At 37.3% G+C, this 14,517-nt stretch overlaps 1 protein-coding gene across 1 annotated transcript in view; it reads left to right on the top strand.

Moving 5' to 3' along the window:
• Positions 1 to 4,377: 4,377 nt before the first annotated feature.
• Positions 4,378 to 14,517, top strand: part of col6a4a (collagen, type VI, alpha 4a) — an 89,042-nt gene continuing 78,902 nt past the window's right edge. Inside the window, exon 1 of the mRNA XM_051956925.1 lies at positions 4,378 to 4,459. The gene's annotated coding sequence lies outside the window, so the exon portion shown is untranslated. The remainder of the gene's footprint in view (positions 4,460 to 14,517) is intronic.

The following is a 14,517-nucleotide window of genomic DNA, read 5'->3' as shown; positions in this document are numbered from 1 at the left end:
TGTTCACTTCTGCAGGAATCTGATTCATCATATAGACACTCAGGGTTTTGTTCCCGTCACATCCACAGACGTTAACTCCTGCAGGCTCACTCTGACCTCAAACTGAGTCTTTGCCTTGAAATTTACTGATTTATGTCCCTAAAAGGACGTCGAGAATGAATTTATCTCATGAGTGATACAAGAGCACAGACAGTGTTCCAGCTCAAACATCTGCTTTTTTCTTCTTTGGAAGAACAACACAGAATGACACAGATTCCTTATACGTACATGATGTTAATCCAAAGCAGTTTCAAGTAATGCATATAACAGACAATTTGCAGTTGAGCTGGAAACGATAGATGCATACATAAATAGATTCATACATAGATAATTTATTAATCCTGAGGGAAATTCAACTGTTCAGCAGCTTGCATACAACAACCTAAAATAACAAAAAAGTGTCCTGTTTAAAAAACAAAGTCAAGGCACATTTAACGTCTGTCTCGTTTGGGTGTGTTGTTTCTACAGTTCGGTGGCTTTAAGACAAGTAGTGATGCATCGATTAAATAGTTGGCCAGTTTAATGCAATTTTGATATAAGCCGCATCGCCTGATTACTGCCTCAAGAAGATGGAAAACTACGAAACTGTCTGCACACCTGAAATGGTATATTACACATGCTGCTCAAAGATAATGAATGAGATTGTTGGGTTTGCCTGTGTGATTTTAGGTATACCTTCATTACTTCACCAAGGAGACGGCGCTTTGGCAGAGTTATGTGACAGTTGTCGTACGTTTGTCTTTTAGCAACATTACTCAAAAATGGACAAATTTGAATGAAACTTTCAGAGAAAGTCAGAAATGACTCAAGGACCAAGTGATTAGATTTTGGCAGTGACGTGGCTTGAAGTCTAGATCCACGGATTTGTTAAAGATTGTTGCATCATTGTGAGATGGTAACACAGCGTCACTGTAACTGTGACAACAAGCGAACACTACGTCAATTGCCTGCTGACGATTACATGAGTGCGATCCTACTACAATCCACCACTGTGGACGTATTGGGACTTGTCCATCGGAAATGATATGAGGAAGAATTGACTAAATTATATATATTAGCTCAAGTGATTTTGTATCCATACACATGTATAACACACGGCTGTGATCGGCGCAAGGTCATTTAGTTTGTGGGTGCATCTATGTTAAATGAACACATTCTACGGTATCCTGATTTATGCCACAAAAGTTTTCAAGATTTCAGTTGTTGGAAACGATACGACTGAGCAGCCTTAGTCGAGTACCGCGCTCTCTGAGTACTTTTCTTGTTTTTAAATTTGTCAGTAAGTTTGATGTAATAATATTTTGGGCTTGTCGCAAAGACTTGACTAAATTAGTCAAGACATTTGCTCAACAGGTGCTGGAGTAGAGCAGTTCAAAGTTGGCTGCTGTACAGTAAGATTTCTAAGATGAACTCATAAATCTCTGTGTAACACAGGGTCTCATTGATTTAGTGGGATTTATTTGTAGATGGTGTGATGTCCTTTACATCATATTTGTTCAGCCTGCAGGCTCTAACACACAATCTGAATCTATCCAGGTGTGTTAGTTAAAATCTTGACCTCAAGCTGAAGAAAAATTAAGCTAATCAGACAATTTTATTAAATTACCTCTATTGAATTTGGGTTTAAATCAACTCATGCAGAGATTTAAATTGCACACAATAAGTTGATGCGGTATTATGTTTACATGACTCGTTAAAATGTTTGCAACTTTAAAGGTTTACCTAAATTAGAATTTGTGTCTTGCAATTGTCTATTAAGTAAGTGGTGGGAAGTTTTCAAAATCTTTTCTGTCTGAACTCCTGACCTGCCGTTTTCAAAAATCATGTAATTATTCTCACACTCTTTAAATTCTTTGTTCAGTTAAACCTAAATATAAGACAGTTGTTTCCTAATATTTTGCTGAAAAGTGGGGTCATCTTATATTTTGGAAAAGACAGATGTTTGTTGAAGTAGTTTTGACAAACTATGTTCTTATCGGTTGTTTGTAGGCTCACAAAGGTGCTCAGTACATTTTTTATGATTCAGTAAGGACTGAAAGTGTTCAGTCTGTTTGACAGAAAAAGATGCACTGATGTGAGTTTCATGTTTCACTTTGAGCAGAGAAAAGGAGTCTTGTCTACCTGGGTTAAGAGGAACTTACTCTCAAAAACGGACGTCGGGAACTCGAGTTTCATCTTGAAATCAAACCAGTTTGATTAGCAGTCGAGAGTGCACAGAGCTCAGATGAGACTGAAGTGTAGCTCGGTTTAAAAATTTAGATCCTATCAGGAGCCAGAACTTCCTGTTGGAGGCCCCAAGGAAAAGGTGGGTCTGAGGCAATTACTGAGTTCCTCTGCCACGAAAATGGAGCTGAGCTGTTGTTACTGGTTTCTTTGAAGTAAATGATCAGCAGATGAAATGGGACATACTGATAGAAACACATGCAGCCTGTTTGGTTGACTTTGTAAAAATGATGTTTGTTCATTTTAGCTGCTAAGCTGGAGCTAAAACATCCTGGCACAAGTCTTGCAACTTTTTTTTTTGAGTCTATTCCATCATTAAATATTGATCAGTGCAGCTTTAACCCTCTGGATTCCACAACCTGCTGGTGGGTTTAAAAGGCCATGTTGTCTATAAATAAACATAACCACAATGACACTATATCAGCCTGAACGTCCCTGAATGAATAAAATAAATGCAGCATGGCTCAAAAACAGCGAACAGAGGAGCAAGTAATGGAAGATGCATTCAGCACAGTGGAAACAGCTTTCTACTGTTGATATGCAGAGTGAAAGTTTGTAGAGGCTGTAAAAATGTAGGGACAAAACAAAGATAAAAATAACACAGGAGGAAGACAAATGAGACACAAAACGACACATAATTGCCACAAAGAGACAAAACTGTCTCAAAGACCCGTGAAACAGCCAAAACGAGGTAACACCTGTGGAGACTTGGACAGAATGTTGGACAAGTTGACTCCACTTTTTAAAAACATTTTTCTAAAATAATCGAAGGATATTTTAGGTTTTTTTTTTTTTTTCCTGATGTGTTATACTGCACAGAAGACATTTCTGATTCCTCTCTAGTTTTATTGATGGTTGCTCTGTTTCCATATTGGTGCAGGACTTCATATTGCAGTGAAAAATAACAAAATGGGAACGGAAAAAAATCAATTTGGAGGGTTTCTTTCTTTTTTGGCTTTCTTCTATTCTTTCTTTCCTTCCTTCTTTCTATGCTTTTTTCTTTGCTTCCTTCTGTTCTTCTTTCTTCCTTGCTTCTTTATTCCTTCCTTCCTTTCATTCCTTTCTTTGGTTCCTCCTTTCTTTGCTTCCTTCTGTTCTTCTTTCTTTCTTTCCTTCTTTCTTTATTCCTTCCTTCCTTTCATTCCTTTCTTTGGTTCCTCCTTTCTTTGCTTCCTTCTGTTCTTCTTTCTTTCTTTCTTTCCTTCTTTCTTTATTCCTTCCTTCCTTTCATTCCTTTCTTTGGTTCCTCCTTTCTTTGCTTCCTTCTGTTTTTCCTTAGTTCCTTCATTCACTCCTTCATTCCTTAATTCTTCCTTACTACTTTCTTTCCTTCCTCCTTTCTTTGGTTCCTTCTGTTTTTTTCTTTCTTTGCTTGCTTCCTTCTTTCTTTGTCATTCTTTCTTTCAGTCATTCATTCTCTTTCTTTCCTTCTATCCTTCTTTCTTTCTTTGCTTCCTTCTGTTCTCCTTTCGTCACTTCTTTCCTTCCTTTGTTCTTCTTTCTTTATTTGCTTCCTTCCTTCCTCCTTTCATTCTTAATTTCCTTCTTTCATCTTATTTCCATCCTCCTTTCTTTGCTTCCTTCTTTCATTCCTTCTTTCCATCTTTTCCTTTCTTCCTTTTTTCTTTCTTTCCTCCCTCCCTTCCTCCCTCCCTCCCTTCCTGACTGTCACAGGGAATTGAATATTTTTAATTAGTGTTATTGCCAGTTTTGATTAGCCTGTGGATGTTAGCATTTACTTCAAAGTAGAGTCTCTTTTCTTTAGTTTTTTAGGAGATGTTTGTTTGCTATTGATGAGTTTTTGGTCAACAAGATTCCTGAAGATCAGAGTGTAAAATCTGCAGAGCTTCAGACAAAAACAATAAATCATCAATGAAGTGACACTGAATTAGCATTTTAAAAACTTTAGCTGGAGAACAGCAGCTGAACATTCGTAAATAACTGATGCAAAGCTATTTCTGAGAGCTGCAGCTGTGCCTCTGCTCACAGACTTTTAACCTTTCAGTGAGACATAATTGGTGATTTGGTTTTGAGTTCCTATTACATGAATAAACGATTTCCTCCACCTCTGCAGCACATCAGGGGGAGGAGCGTGGGCTGGGAGGCGTTTCTGCAGGAACCAGAATGCACCTCCACACATGGCTGCAGGACTGGTGTGTTCAGCGTGCAGAGGACAAGGACGCAGAGCGGCAGATCTGTAAGTCTGAGAGTTTGTCCTGCAGTGCATGAATGGAAATGAGCAGATGGTTAAATAAATGAAGACTGTGCAGCCATGTGTTAGTTTCCTGACCCACCTTCAGATCTGCAGAGTTGGCTTTAAGGGCGGATATGAAACTTGAGAGCTACAAGAAGATGAGATTCTCTTAACTTAAATCACCTTTTATTACATGCACATTCACTTCCACATACATATATGTACATTAGAATTCAGCTTTTCAGTTTAAGGTCTTTATTCCTATTAAATTACTCTGTGAAGTCTTAATGTATGCTATTTTTAAGTGTTTAAGATGTTTTAGGGTTTAAAACTGTAACTTTTATTCAAGAATTGTCCTTTTAATGCATAAAATCTGTGTAAATTCATGTTGTTATGCATTTGATTTTAATTTTGGCCTACTTTCCAAATTACAATCACTTAGCCTTCTAAGTTATGCGTATTTCATGCATATTATTGCATAGTTTTAAGACCTTTTTATGTGAAATCTGCACATTGACAGTAGTATTTAGAGCACAAATAGTCAAAATCTGTTCAGTTAAACAGTCGTAAGAGTTGTTTTAAATATCCAGAAAGTTTTTCTCCAGCTAATTTTTTGCATGGTAATGTTTGCCCGTTTTAAGAAGGATCTTCATCAAGACATTTGAGCTGCTGCAGTTATTTATTGACTCTAGGCTTTTTTTTTTGGTGAATATTCCAAGTCTGTAAAAATGAGCTTCTTTTTAGTTGCGGTCCGTAAACCGTTAATATGCTATCAGGTTGCAGGAATCTGGCCAGCAGCTTGTGTAAAGGAACATACCGCAGTTTTTGTGTGTTTAAACCTGCAAATTGTTTCCTGGATTGCTTATTTTACACCTAAAGTGTGGAAAAAATAGTGAAAAACATCTTGAAATGTCTGAGTGCTGGACTGTTGGTCATGCAAAATGAGACATCGGAGCTTTAACCAGCAAATGTTTGAGTTTTGGCTTGAAAATCTGTCAAAGTAATTCTATTTACGGTCAAATTATGAATTAATGAGTACATTTCAGCTCTATGGTCGAGTATCTATTAGGTTTTTTCTGACATGTAAGTTTTCCATGCACATTCCTCCTCTTGTGTTTCTGATCTTTCCCCACCATCTTCAGTTCACAGTAGGAGACTTTTTTTTTTTACATTATGATGATACTCAATGTAAAACACATGTAGACTCCAGCAGTTCACCACATTCGTTGCTCAGACTCTGTAGGACGCTTTACAACTGAGTCCAGTCTGTTGGTTTCTCTGTAAAGTGTTTTTAGTTGTTGTGTTGGACAGTAATTGCGTGAAGTTTTCCTTAGGAACTCCAGTAAGGCAGATTGTATGGAAGTCCATTAATGACGAAAATAGATGCACAAGCAGGGAATATGTGATTTCAGCCTGACTATATGTTCATTGGAAGTGATTTATACTTTACTGTTAATTCAGAAAGAAGCAGTACGTCCACAAGAGTAGGCTGTATTTATGAAGTGTTTTTCAGGTGGCTATATATGCATGCATTGGAGGGAAGACTCAAGAATTCAAGATGATTTAAGAAGTAGGATGGCAAAAGTTTAAATCCTTGAGGTCAACTGTTTGAAGGTGCAGAGAGACGGCAGGGCGGAGAACGTCAGGAGTGATTTGTGACAAGCAGCAAGAGCCAAAGTGAAGTTTTACAGCATTTTAGTTTAGATCAGGTTTGTTGTGTGATTAGAGACACTGATGATATACAGGCAGAAGATGGAGTCAGAGGTGGCAAGTTAATGATGCTAAAATTTGTGTTGGGAGTGACGAGAGTGGACAAGATGAGTGAGTTTATCAGCTGTGTAGAAAAGAGGATGGAGCCCTTTTCAAAAGCAAAGCTGCAGTAAATTAAATCAGAGCACTAAAATGGCAAATAAAATCCAGACTTAAATCATAAAGTTCAGATAATTAAAGACGAAAATTACAGCCATTTACTGCCGACACACCAGAAAAACATGTTATTATTCTGGTACAACAAAGAAAATTGCTCTTTTGCACGATTTTATGATGATTTCCATTATGCTTGAGTTGAGAATTGTGAGGTTCTCCTGGTATTGATCACGTCTGAAGATCTATTGATTCAAGATTGAGTCTCAGTTTAACAAATTCTGCTTGTGCATCTCTGATTAGCATGCAAGTTTTACATTACAAAATATGGATATTTCTGAAGATACTTGTGAAATTTTACCTTAAGGTCTCTAATATTTTCTGAAGTAATTTTTAAAAAATTGCCTATCGACCCACTTTCAACAGATTTTGTCAAACTTTGAAATTTGAGGCTCTTAAAATTACAATATCTCAGGAAGTATTGAAGATCAAAGCCTGAGTTTTTCACCATTTTTTCTCAACATGTCATTGATTCATAATCAGCAATGCTAGACAAGTAGAACAAATAGTCACTGATTATGAGTGACTTGAAATATGGAAGAAAATATAGGCCGTCATGAAAAGTCCAGTCTTTGAGCATATTAACAAAAAATAAAGAACATTTTGTTGAACTTTCATATCTGATTGAGCATATATGACAAGTTGTGCCACAAAAGCAAACATATTGGGAGAAAATCTCAACACAGCTTTTTTCAGCTTGTAAATTTGGGATTTTTCTCTGAAAAGTTGGAGTTTTACCTCACAAGTTTATGCATTCATAGTCTAAGTGAATATTTGACTGTTTTCACCTAAATCTGTCTTTTTTTTTTCTTGAATTGAAATTTGAATTCCTCTTTCACTACTTTTTCATCCATCTAAGTAGTTTTGTTTCTTGAACACTTCAACTTCAGGCAAAAACAACTCAACAAAACACTTTTTTTGGTTTTTGAACACACTTTTTGTTTGTTTTTCTTCTTAAACTTCATAAACTCAAGAACTTTTCTTGAAATTTCACTCCGGCTCTGTATTTATTACTTCTTTTTTTTTTTTTACCATTTGCAGACAGGGACCCTCATACACTGTTGCGGCAATGTTTTACTCTTGTCACTGCTGAGCTTCCATACTTCAGGGAGCTCTGCTTAGTGTCTGAACAATCTGCCGCAGCCCTCAGAAACAGAATTCACTGTACAGCCTCCATCCTCACCCACCTCACCCTCCACCTCACCCCTTCATCTGCAGCTCATCTGTTTCCTATTCAACCAGTTTGAACTTTCTCTCGAACACAAAGCGCCACAGTGTTTATTACATAAGACTCCTTTAGGGACCTGAGGTATGTCGGTGTGATTCAGTTTACTTTTTCAACCGCGACAATCCACTTGGCTTCAGTGGTGCTCTCCAGGAATCCCTGCGTACTTGCAGGCTCCTGATGGTACAACCTGTTAAATCTAGAATTTATTTACAGTGTGAATTTATTGTTGAGTCTGCAGTGGTCTTACTGCTTTAAATTTAATCTGATTTTATCGTTCCTATTGGAATCATTCAATCTGATGGCCAGGAATTCTGGAAAATCAGTTAGTTGTCAATTATTAAGTTCATTGTATTCTTTTATGTGAATATTTTTTTGACCGTAAACTGAGAAGGTTCTGGGTTCGAATCCAGGACAAAAGTGTTGATTTTCCTGGATATCTTCGTTGTGAAAAAAACAAGACTTTTGCCATCTTGGGCTTTGGAAAATTGCATTTTTTGGGAGTTTTACAGGTAGAGGTTTGGTAGTTTAGACCGTAGAATAAACTCCACTTAAAGACACATTAAGCTTTGGGTTTGAATCCAGGAAAAAATTGTGTTTGAAATAAGTCCTCACAAGACTTTGTGGTTCAGCCAGGAGCATTAAGTAGTTCCTTATTAACAGCAGGACAAATGGATAAATCTGCTGAAGAAGATGAGGAAATTTTGACTCGACAGTGGCGCAAATCACTCAGTCACACTTTACATTGAAACGCTGCTGATTTCATTCAGCTTTGAACATATGTTGGCTGAATGTTAGACATACAAACACACCACGTAACAGTGACAGAGGAGATGCAGACAAAAGCTGTTTGTCTTTTACCATGATGTAAACAGGACTTTACCCAGATCTGGTTGTTTCACAGTTTAAATCCCTACTTATGAGCTGTTTACATTATTGTCCTTCTGTGTGTGTCATAGATCTGCTGCGGGTCAAATGCGAGACAATAAATATATATATATATGTGTGTGTGTGTGTGTGTGTGAGAGAGAGAGACAGAGTTTTTGAGAGTTTACATTTCTGAAAGTACCGTCATTAGCAGGGAGAGTCGAGGGACGCAGCAGCCAATCAGATGTTCAGATTAGGATCCGGACTGTTGACGTTTCAGGATGCAGATCACTCCCCTCGCATACTTTAGCAAACTGCAGTGACCTGGTTTTCCCCTCCATCCTCTCTGCCGCTGGTGTATCAGCAGAAAACCTTTAAACAACCTGCAGGCACAAGAAGAATCCTGCTGCTGGGCTTCATGTGTAAAAGATGAGGCGATTCCGGGTTTTTAGCCTATGCATGTGCAATTCAACTTATTTACACACGTGGACAAAATTGTTGGTACCCCTCAGTTAAAGAAGGAAAAACCCACAATTCTCACTGAAATCACTTGAAACTCACAAAAGTAACAATAAATAAAAATTTATTGAAAATTAAATAATCAAAATCAGCCATCACTTTTGAATTGTTGATTAACATAATTATTTAAAAAAACAAACTAATGAAATAGGGCTGGACAAAAATGATGGTACCCATAACTTAATATTTTGTTGCACAACCTTTTGAGGCAATCACTGCAATTAAACGATTTCTGTATTTGTCAATGAGCGTTCTGCAGCTGTCAACAGGTATTTTGGCCCACTCCTCATGAGCAAACAGCTCCAGTTGTCTCAGGTTTGATGGGTGTCTTCTCCAAATGGCATGTTTCAGCTCCTTCCACATATGTTCAATGGGATTCAGATCTGGGCTCATAGAAGGCCACTTTAGAATAGTCCAACGCTTTTCTCTCAGCCATTCTTGGGTGTTTTTGGCTGTGTGTTTTGGATCGTTGTCCTGTTGGAAGACCCATGACCTGCGACTGAGACCAAGCTTTCTGACACTAGGCAGCACATTTCTCTCCAGAATGCCTTGATAGTCTTCAGATTTCATCGTACCTTGCACACTTTCAAGACACCCTGTGCCAGATGCAGCAAAGCAGCCCCAAAACATTACTGAGCCTCCTCCATGTTTCACCGTAGGGACAGTGTTCTTTTCTTCGTATGCTTGGTTTTTGAGTCTATGAACATAGAGTTGATGTGCCTTACCAAAAAGCTCCAGTTTGGTCTCATCTGTCCAAAGGACATTCTCCCAGAAGCTTTGTGGCTTGTCAACATGCATTTTTGCAAATTCCAGTCTGGCTTTTTTATGAGTTTTTTCAGCAGTGGTGTCCTCCTTGGTCGTCTCCCATGAAGTCCACTTTGGCTCAAACAACGACGAATGGTGCGATCTGACACTGATGTACCTTGGCCTTGGAGTTCACCTTTAATTTCTTTGGAGGTTGCTCTGGGCTCTTTGGATACAATTCGAACGATCCGTCTCTTCAATTTGTCATCAGTTTTCCTCTTGCGGCCACGTCCAGGGAGGTTGGCTACTGTCCCGTGGGTCTTGAACTTCTGAATAATATGAGCCACTGTTGTCACAGGAACTTCAAGCTGTTTAGAGATGGTCTTATAGCCTTTACCTTTAAGATGTTTGTCTATCATTTTTTTTCGGATGTCCTGGGACAATTCTCTCCTTCGCTTTCTGTTGTCCATGTTCAGTGTGGTACACACCTTTTCACCAAACAGCAGGGTGACTACTTGTCTCCCTTTAAATAGGCAGACTGACTGATTATGAGTTTGGAAACACCTGTGATGTCAATTAAATGACACACCTGAGTTAATCATGTCACTCTGGTCAAATAGTTTTCAATCTTTTATAGAGGTACCATCATTTTTGTCCAGGCCTGTTTCATTAGTTTGTTTTTTTAAATAATTATGTTAATCAACAATTCAAAAGTAATGGCTGTTTTTGATTATTTAATTTTCAATAAATTTTTATTTATTGTTACTTTTGTGAGTTTCAAGTGATTTCAGTGAGAATTGTGGGTTTTTCCTTCTTTAACTGAGGGGTACCAACAATTTTGTCCACGTGTGTACTTAATGAAACCATGCAAAGCTTGCCTTCATATTATGAGAATTTTCAGACTGTAGAGGGGGGGTTCAAATTTCACACTTTTTAATTCTTTTCCATAATTTCTCAGCCAGGTGCAGGAGAGACACATTTTCAGGACTGAATAACACATTTGAGCTCTGTTAAACTGCAGCTAAATCAGTTTCAAATCTGCTTCCGATGTTGCAATCTACACACTAAATAATTTTTTTTTTTCTCCTGAGCATCAATATTATGGTATATATTATAGTTTCAGCAGCAAACCTGCAGCAGTTTAATTTCTATGAACGTTGGTACCTGGATGTGTTATCTGTTTTAATAATTCACCAAAGAAAACTTAAATTTTCAAGACTCATATGAGCTTGTAGGATAAATGGTTGGTCAAAACAAGTACGAGCAAATGAAAGGTTGCATTCATCTTTTAGATATGATTCCTTCCGTGTCAAACTACTTTCTAGTATTTTTTGTTTTTCAAATATGTTTTTATGTATAGAGGTTTGTAATGTATAAATCAGCTATGGGCATTAAAGGATGCCATTATCATCATAAATGGATGCATAAAAATCCCCCAAAATGAGGTAAATTTAGTGTTTGTGCTCGTGCACATCTGGAAGCTGCAGTGTTTCCCCTTCCATCCTTCATGTTCAAGCTTGGTCAGGTAACAAGGGGGTCATGAGAGAACGGCAATTTTCAAGTCCAGCCACGAATTCTCAGTTGGTTTGAGTTTTGGACTCCAACTCGGCTACTACAGAGCATTCACCTTGTTGTCGTTAAACTATTTGTTTGGCATGAAAGAGTGAGTTTATGCAATTTCTTGTCAAAAAAACCCAAATTAAATTGATCATGATTTATTGTTGAAAAATAATAAAACCGGTAGAGTGAATACTTCTATATGCTCTGTGTGTTGCATAATAATGATCATGATTTCAGCCCAACATTGCCAAAGAGCGTCTCATAAAGTTCATGTCATTTGCTTCCAGAGTTTTTCAAATTTGTGCAAACAGTGAGTAAATCTCTGCTTCACATTAGGGACTTTGAATGTTTTTAATAACATCTGGAGACAATATAAAGTAAGCAATATCTGGTGGAAAGTCTTTGAACTGAAAGTGTATTAAAAGCATTTCTTGCCTTCAAACTACTTATATAATCACATGGAGGTATGTTACTGTCAATATTTTAGTACTCTGGAGTACTTCTACACCAGTTATCTGACCAGTTTTACTGCCTGGTATCATATTTGGACCGAGCGCCTTCAATGACGGGTCAGCTTCATGTCATTGTGAATCAACGTGTAATCAAAGCCCAATATTTCCTGAGAATCATCTATTTTCGCAGCAATGCATTTTGGTTCTCTGGGCATCGAGATGGGATGAGATCATTTTTTCTGAACTCTGCCCGCAAGGTTTCATTTAAAGTTCGAAGAGCCTATATTCTTTTGGGTTTCTGCTCCTGCAGTGTGTGATATATCGCTTGTATTTTGTACATATAAAAAGTCTGCAAACTACATACTTTTCTTTTTGGTTCCTCCTTTCCCTAAATGTGTTCTATAACTGCTTCTTCAAACATGTAAGAGGTCTGCAAACTAGACCTTGAGTACTCTAGATAAGTTTCAAGATGGTTTTTTTTTTTGTCTTTTTGGAGATTGGAGTCATTTCAACAAATTTTAAGCCATTTTGAAAATCAAATCTTTTTGTCATTTATTATGACTTTTGAGACTTTCTGGACAAGTTGTGAGTGATTTTTGGACGTTGTTTTGGTCATTTTGGGCAACCTTTGAGTCATTCAACATACGTTGAAGACATTTTAGACACATTTTGAGTCATTCTGGAAAAGTTTTGAGTCAGTTTAGACAAACTTTGTACATCATCCTGGATATGTGTTGACTGGAGTTGGACAGCAGGCATCATAAATAATGTACAGGGGGTCCTACAGCATTTTATTGTTACGTGGACCTAGTTGCCGAACGGAGTGGACGAACATGTCGTGACGTGGCTATAAGACACATTTGTTTACATTCGCCGGTTGTCCACCATCAAGGATTATGCTGCATTCGTTATCTTTTTGCCCTTCATTATGGCTCCTAAATGTACTCGGAATCTTCTGATGTGCTTTGAAGAAAAGAAAAGCCACCTCCATGGAAGTGAAATTAGATATAATAAAGCACTCAAGTAGTAAAAACAGTGCAACACATTCTGTTATCTTCTTGTAAAATGACTCATACATGAAAGTTGTTGTATTCCTGACCTTTCTGAAGAACTGATTGATATCGTGATACATGTAAAGGCTTTGTTTACATTTTCGCTGGAGTTCCAACTTGGAGTGAAAATCGACTTGCGTTGATCCGTAGGAACGGAATTCTGACGTCAGTCGAGGACCTCCTGTATTTGCTTTTTTTATGTTATTTTGTGTTATATAACTGTTTTTGTGCATGTAAAAGTTCTGTAAACATATTTAGGGTAATTCTGGACAAGTTTCAAGACTTTGTTTTGTTATTTTGGACAATTCTTGAGTAATTTTGAACATTTTGGAAATGCTTTTGTCATTTTGGTTAACTTTTGACATTTTATGGACAAGTTTTGAGTAACTTGGGACAATTTTTTTTGTAGGAGGTGCAAATGTAGCATGACCCATAGAGCCACACCTTGAACAGTCCATATTTTTAAAAAAAATAGTTTTTGATTTCCTTCAGTGTGTTATACATCTGTCTTTTGTACGTGTTAAAGGCCCGCAAGCTTGGATTTGAGTCACTGTCTGGCTAGATTTTGAGTCATTGTGAACAATTTGTAAGTAATTTTGGACAATTTTTGAGTCATTCTGAAGAATGTGGGCTTTTTGAAATGTCCACACTTGGCAAAGGTCCAGAGTAGTAGCTGAATTCCCTGACAAACACATTTAATTTGACAACTGTTAACCAGGCAAAACCCACAGCACAAGCTCAGATTTCACCTCCTGGTAACGGCACATAAAACGCTGAAACTTTAAAAATTACTCATTTGGAAATCGAGTGCAGTCTTAAGTGCAGCTGAGCAGGTGTGTTGGAGCTTTAATGCGACTATAAACTGTACAAACCAGATGTTGAGTCTGCTGGCTTTGGGTTAGTGTACAGATGTAAGCAGTGGATCACACAGACAAACACACTACAGACTGATGATTCCTCAGCTGATGTTCTGTCGCTGCTTCAGCTGGTATCTGATGGATTTTTTTTCCTGTTTATCTCCGAGCAGGAACTCACTTTGGTTTTGTGTACTTTCTGGATACTGATGGGTCAGCACAAATACTTTGGGAACGCCTCGGTGCGAAGGGAAAAACTGGAACATAATTTTCAAAACGATAGGATTACACGACATTTAACAATTTTTTAAGTTTTTGATAATATTAGCATTTCTGCTTCATTTTAGCAATATTCTTGGACGGAATTTGAAGACAGATTGCTAATTATATGAACTGAACTAAACAAAAGCTTGTTTGAAGTTTAATAAAATCAACAAAAAAGTGCAAATTGAATGCAGAAAATCTCATGACTCTTTTGACTCCAAATTATTATTTTTTTTATTTTATAATCAATAAAATGAGATGAAAAAACTTCCAGGATAAATAAGATTAATGCAGAATGGCTCAAAAGACTACAGAGGAGCAAATTGTTGGAAGATATATTCAACATGGTGAAACATCTTTCTACAGATTATGTGCGGAGGAGAGAGAAAGTTTGTAGAGGCTGTAAAAATGGAAAAGGTTAAATATCTTCAATTATCTTTTTTCTTGTGTTGGTTACATCAGTGGACTTCTGGAAAAATGTTGGAGATGATTCCAAGTTTTTACATTTTTGACAGACACAAACCAACATAAATAAGTCACAAAACGATATAAAAACTACACAAACAAGATGCAAACAATATAGAAAGAGACAAAGCAACAC

This window comes from Acanthochromis polyacanthus, chromosome 12 (genome assembly GCF_021347895.1).
Source record: "Acanthochromis polyacanthus isolate Apoly-LR-REF ecotype Palm Island chromosome 12, KAUST_Apoly_ChrSc, whole genome shotgun sequence".
Classification (NCBI taxonomy): domain Eukaryota; kingdom Metazoa; phylum Chordata; class Actinopteri; family Pomacentridae; genus Acanthochromis; species Acanthochromis polyacanthus.
Note: the sequence above shows the minus strand (reverse complement) of the source record. Positions and strands in the feature narration are given on the sequence as shown.